Raw genomic sequence first — 7,080 nt, forward strand, 5'->3', positions numbered from 1 at the left:
CTATCTTCAATCTCTTGGAACAGAAGTTTGGGATATCGTGGAAGGAGGATACACATTTCCAGCAGCAACTCCTACAGATACGATTGGTAAAAGGTAGTATGAAACAAATAAAAAGGTTGTCAATACTCTATTGGGGAGTCTATCACAATCAGAATTCGTCAAGGTTATGCAGCTCAAAATCACCAAAGAAATATGGGACAATATCATTCTAAGCTATGAAGGAGATAACCAGGTAAAACGTGCAAGACTACAATCTCTCAGAATTCAATATGAAACTCTCAAAATGCATAATGATGAAATTGTAGCTAATTATTTCCTATGTATAGATGAGATTGTTAATCGCATGAAAAATATGGGTGAAGAAATAAAAGAAGTCACTTTAGTTGAAAAGGTTCTAAGATCCTTGTCTTCTAAGTTTGAATCAAAAGTTTCTGCCATAGAAGAAAAGCAGAATCTTCAAAGTATTACTATGTCACAGCTGCACAGAATCCTAACTACTTTCGAAATGAGAAAAGGGGGTCCATCAGACATGAGAGAAGCCGCATTCAAAGCTTCAGGAAAAGGAGAATACAATGAGTCAGAACATACGTCAGAAGGAGAGGAAGAATCAAATTTTGTCAGGAACCTTCAATGGGGCTCTGGAAGATTCAGAGGTAAGTTACCTTTCAAATGCTTTGCTTGTGGAAGAGTCAGTCACTATGCAGCCAAATGTCCTCATAAAGATAAGCTTGATAAAGGTAAGGAACTGGTTAAATGGAATAGAAAACAGAGCATAAGTAAGAAGAGCTATTATACACATGAAGAAAGCGATGGACTTTCAAATAGTGATGAAGATGAACATGGTAATGATTATAAGCTTTTGATGGATTTTGAAGATGATGATTTCTTGGATGCTATAGATGAAGATGATCTCTATGAAGAAATGTCTAAACTTAAAATTTATTTAGAAGAAAAGAGTATGATTATAGAAACTCTGACATTCCAACTTGCTGAAAGACAAAAACACAATGAAAAGTTAGAATGTGAAATTGTGGGACTTAGAAAAGAATTTGAAATGTCCCTACTTGGTGAGCCCACATATTTTCTTGGTTTACAAGTCCAACAAAACAAAGATGGTATCTTTCTATCACAAACCAAGTACCTCAAGCAGATCTTGAATAAATATGGCATGGAAGATTTGAAACCAGTATGTACCCCTATGGTAACAAGATGCAGCCTCAACACAAATGATGAATTACCAGCAGTACATCAACCAACCTATAGATCCATGATTGGTAGTCTGCTCTATCTAACAGGTACTTGACTAGACATCATGCATGCAGTGGGTATAGTTGGAAGATTCTAGGCAAATCCAAAAGAAGCACACCTTCAAGCAGTTAAAAGGATTTTCAAATATCTTTAGGGAACACAAAAATATGGCTTATGTTATCTTGGAGATACAGATCTCACACTTCATGCATATACAGATGCAGATTGGGTAGGAAGCGCAGATGACAAAAAAAGTACTAGTGGTGGTGCATTCTTTATGGGTTGCAGATTAGTGTCTTGGTTCAGCAAGAAACAAAGTTCAATTGCATTATCTACAGCTGAAGCAGAATATGTGGCTGTTGCATCTTGCTCCACACAACTCCTTTAGATGATGCAAACATTGCGAGACATTAAAATCACTTGTACTCCACCCATCTCCATTCTATGTGATAATACAAGTGCAATCAGCATTTCAAAGAATCGTGTCATGCTTTCCAAGACCAAGCACATACCTATCAAATATCATTTTCTTCGAGAACAAGTGCTTGAACAAAGAGTTAAATTTGAGTATGTTCCCTCCAAGGAATAGGTTGCTGATATATTCACCAAACCACTGCCCAGGGAGACATTTGAATACCTCAGACAGAAGCTAGGAGTAATTGATGCATCATCTTGTTGTTGACACTTATCTGTGGGTGTATGCGAGTTTCATGAAGCGTATCCACATACATACGCAGGTTTCAGTGGATACAGTCGCGTATATGTTGGTTTGAAGAAAAACAGTGGGCCAGACTCAGGATGAAAAGAGTCTGATGTGGGTCTGATCATCTGGCACAGGTTCAAGGGGAGCATATACTTCTAATAGTGCATTGTTGGTATTACCTTAGAAGATCTTGGTACAATTTCACAGTTGTTTTTGATTCAGGTGGAACAGGTGCAGAGGGAGATCATGGTTGTTGGTCTAGATGGTGATTGACAAATGCTGCTGATATTGTCTTAGATATTTGGTCTCTATGTCATGTATTTCTTTTAGTATCAAGGTCATGTAATGACCTATTTTGTTTCCCCACTATGCTTGGGATGGATGATGTAATGTTCTTGTTTTATCATGTATAAACTTTTGGTGTATCCCCACTTGGCTGGGTGGATGAGTCAATCTTGATAAATCCCCACTTGGTTGGGAGATGGATGTATGTATGAGTCTTTGATGATAGGAAGGTCAGTTATGATGTATAGAGTCATGTTCTTTCTTGTAGAACATCTTCTTGCAGACCTTGCCTACTGTCAGGGGGAGCATGGACAACACAGCAGAGTAGAAGATTTCAGCAAGTACTCAGGGGGATCGTAACCCTTTGCCCTTGATGACAAAGGGGGAGAGTGACTTGGGGTTGCCATCAAGTCCAAAGGGGGAGATTGTTGACATTATGACATAGGCTTGGCACTATGGCACAGGTATTGTCCTTGACGGCAACTCACTCGGAAAATCACTCAGATGATACTTCAGTATCACAGGCTCTCAAAATAAAGGAAAAGAGGTATATACGCAGGATCCCATTGACCAAGCCGCGTATACATGTGGATTCACAGACCAAAAGGCATGTATGCATATACACGCACAGAAAAGCGTGTACAGTTTGCAAAACTTGGTTTTTGTTCCTTGGTATTCAGACCTATGGTTTTGGACCATGGTATCTCGTCCAAAGTATTGAACCCAAGTATTGGTTCTAAGTGGTTTTGGACCATGGTATTGAGTAAGGCCTAAGACTATAAAAGGGGAAGGAGATCATTAGGCAAAGGCACTCAAGGATTGAATATCTTATGAAGAGCAAGATCTAATATACTGGTCATTGGGTTATGGTGCATAGCTGGATCTGAATCAAGGAGGAACCTGAGCGCTAGAAGAAGGATAAGTTCTATTGATGGGTCAAGATCTTAAAGCTTGAAGAGAAGTATCTTTGTGTGATTTTGATCTTTTATATTTGGCGCATGACTTGATCTATAAATCTGATGATCTGGGTAAAACTGATATCTGAATAGTTGAAAAGGGTAAATTATCTTTTACAGATCTGTACACAGGTTCAGCACAGCAAAGACGCGTATACACTATGGTTAGGTAATTAAAATCCGTGTATACGCAGGTTTGCCTTGATATAAGAGCGTATGCACGTAGGTTCTACCTATTGAAGTAGCGTATGTCCCATAAAATATGTTTTAGCTACTTCTGTTTATTGCTACAGTGTTCTGGGTTCAGGATTGGTTTCTGGTTACTGTTATTGTATTCTGGTTACAACATTCAGAGAAGTGATTGTTTGATTCAGTTTTGGTGGGTACATAGGAGATTGGTTGATACAGGTATATTTAATGTTTGATTGATGTTATTGATGGATCCAATCTAAAAATTTATGAAACGTGGTCCCTGGAAGAAAAGAGAAGGTTGTAGCCTTCTGTAGGCCAGCACCTACATACTAGTACATCAGCTAGTACAAGAGCTAAGGGGGTTGTATCTCCCTTCCAGGAGAAGCTAGAGAACGAGAGAAGGTTGTAGCCTTCTGCAGGTAGAAGCCTGGGTACTGGTATAAGACTGCACCAGTATAGAAACATTATAAAAAGAATTTTCTTATTAAAAGAAGATAGAGACGAATTGCAGCAGGTGGTTTTCACCCACATTGGGATTCCACCTTATATCTTGTGTTCTTGTGTGTGAATGTCTACTCTGTTTTATTGTACCTGGTTAGTATTTATATGGTTCTGATGCATAGATTAATGATCAACATCTGAAGAATAAATTAAATTATAAGTCTGCCAGTTATACGCTAGTTTCCTTAACTACAGTTGCGTATATACACAGTTTTCACTAATTGAAGTAGCTTATACAAATCTGATTGTGAAATGAAAAATAATTGACTTGATAATACTAATTCACCCCCCCTCTCAGTATTATTTCCAACAGTACGCATATCAATGATAGGACGGCAAGAGGTATGGTTATAATGAGAGCGGAGTGTGTAACGATAGTTATGAATAAGAGATAGGATGCTTTGGATTGATGATAAGTTATGCGAAAAAGAAAAGGACAACAATATGCCAAAAAGGTACTCTGTTGATGGTATTCTAGCCGAGAATGATACGATTGATCGAAAGACATTATCTCATGCATAAAGGTTCTAAACAGGGGAAAATTAAGGAAATAATTTCTCCGATAAAAAGAAAGAATAAGAAGAGGGTATTATAGTAGTAATTGACAATAAGATATAACTTCAATACCATAAGCAGAGCCTCTGCTGCCAGCAGGTGTCCATAGCCTCGGCAGGGTTGATTTTTAACCCATATGAGCCAGGATCCTCAATTTATAAATGGAGATTTCCAGTGTTGTTTTACAGAAGAGATCAGTGTGCTAGTGTGGTAACCAGATAACCACACTACCATTCACTGGAATGTAGCAAAAGTGATCAGGCCGACTCGTGATGAGACCTCCTGCTCCAAGGATATTTTAGCTATCCAATGGATCATAACCCTGGTGTGGTGGCCATAATGGGAATGTCACTTTGCTACAACCTTATGAACATGGTAGGTTGGCTCGTAATGAGACCCCCTATCCTCCATCTGAAAACAAAATTTTGTTGTTATTACACATTTTTGTGATAAATAGAGGGAGGCTCAATACTCCTTAAGAGCAGGGATGGTGGAAGAAGTTGAACATGTCAATAGAAAAAGTATACCCATAGTCTTATTTGTTATAGATAGAGAAGATTATAACCAGGAAGGGTGGAACCAACATGGTTTTTAAGATGATCAATCAGTATCATGTACAGTAGAAAATGATGCAGTAAAGTAGTATATAAATAACTGTGTCCCTTTTCTTGAAAATAATCTATCATCAAGAAGTTGTCCTGTTAAAGATCATAATGTTAATGGTATTAACTCCTTTCAATAGAATCCATAAATTCTTTGTCCTCATAAAAGTAGTGTACTTCATGCCATGAAAAGAAAACAAAATGAAAAACAAAAGAAAAATGGGGTTGAGATAAGCGAAGAGAAATCACACAAAAGAAAAATTTTGTTGTTCAATTGGGTTGGACCGTGGCTATTCAAAAGATTGAACAACAGTTGTTCAATTAAATGAACAGCAGAACAATGCAAAAGAAAAAAAGGTGTTGTTCAATAGATTGAACATTAGCTGTTTAATTAAACGAATAGAAAAACCACGTAAAAAGAAAAGAAGTGTTGTTCAATAAATTGAACAACAGTTGTTTAATAAATTGAACAGCAAAACAATCAAAAATAAAGAAAATGTTGTTCAATAGATTGAACCGCAACTGTTCAATAGATTGAACAAGAACTGTTCAATTAACTGAACAACAAAGCAAACGAAAAGAAGTGTTGTTCAATAGATTGAACAACAAAACGACGGAAAGAAAGAAAGTGTTGTTCAATAGATTGAATGGTAGTTGTTCACTAAATTGAATAGCAGTTGTTCAATAAATTGAACAGCAAAACAATGAATAGAAAGAAAATGTTGTTCAATAAATTGAACAAAAAAACAGCGCAAAGAAAAGAAAGTGTTGTTCAATAGATTCACCGATGGTTGTTCAATAGATTGAACAACAACTATTCAATTATCTGAACAACAAAACAAGGAAAAAAGAGAAAGTGATGTTCAATAGATTAAACAAAATATATTCAATTAATTGAACAACAAAATGACGAAAAGAAATAAAGTGTTGTTCACTAGATTGAATAGTAGTTGTTCAATAAATTGAACAACAAAACAAGCAGAGAAAAAGAAAGAAAAAAAAAAAGAAAAGAAAATCAAATCAGCAATCATATTTACATATTTTACAGAGAAGAAATAAAATTTATGAAGATGAAGTTATCGAAGGATTTCCTTCTACAGCTAAAACTTACATGGTGGGGTCCTAACACATATGCAGATAGAAAGATTCTTTGGTAAGTGGCTTTTGGTAGAGGTGCACCCGATGCCCATTTTCTTTAAAAGAAGAACCAAACCCATCAATGGTGGCCAGCATCAGAGTGCCATTGTTGTGTACTTGCTTTATTTCATAGGGGCCTAACCATCTAGTCTGTAGTTTTCCAAGGAAGTCTTGGAACCTGGAATCGTAAAGAAGTTCCCAGTCACCCTCATGAAATATCTTTTTCTTAATCAGGGCATCATGCCATTTGGCTCTTTGCTGTTGAATAAGTGTTGTACGCTGTAGATCCAGTAGCTGAATTTCGTCTAATTCGTTCATCTACTATAACCTATTAACCTAGGCTTTAGTTAAATTCAGTCCTATTTCCTGGGTTGTCCTTAGTGTTTGTATCTCAAATTATATGGGAAAAATGGGTTCCTTACCAAATACTAGTTGATACGGTGAGTATCTAGTAGTGTTTCTCCAAGTTGTACGATACGCCCTCTGCTCATCGATGTGATGAGACTGTCTTTGTTAGAATAGCTTTGATAACTTTGTTGGTGCTCTCCACCTTCCCGTTCGCCTATGAGTGATACAGAGAAGTAATTCTGTGTGTGATGTGATGATTTTTCAGTGTAGCAGCAATCTTGTGACCCACGAATTGTGGCCCCCATCAGTAATTACTTCTCTGGGTAAGCCATACCACACAAAAATTTCGAAAAGAAAATTAATAACAGTTTCCTCTGTTGCTCTTGGTAACGCTACTACTTCCACCCACTTAATTACATAATCTATTGCAACCAATATATACTTTTTCTGGTTGGATGGTGGTTTGAATAGCCCAATGAAATCTAATGCCTAGTGCTCAAAGGGTTCTATTACCAGCTATGGATGCAGGGGCATTTCATCAGATTTTCTAGGG

Source organism: Pinus tabuliformis, chromosome 7 (assembly GCF_031772625.1).
Source record: "Pinus tabuliformis cultivar Carrire ecotype Pingquan chromosome 7, CPIR1, whole genome shotgun sequence".
Taxonomy (NCBI): Eukaryota; Viridiplantae; Streptophyta; class Pinopsida; order Pinales; family Pinaceae; genus Pinus; species Pinus tabuliformis.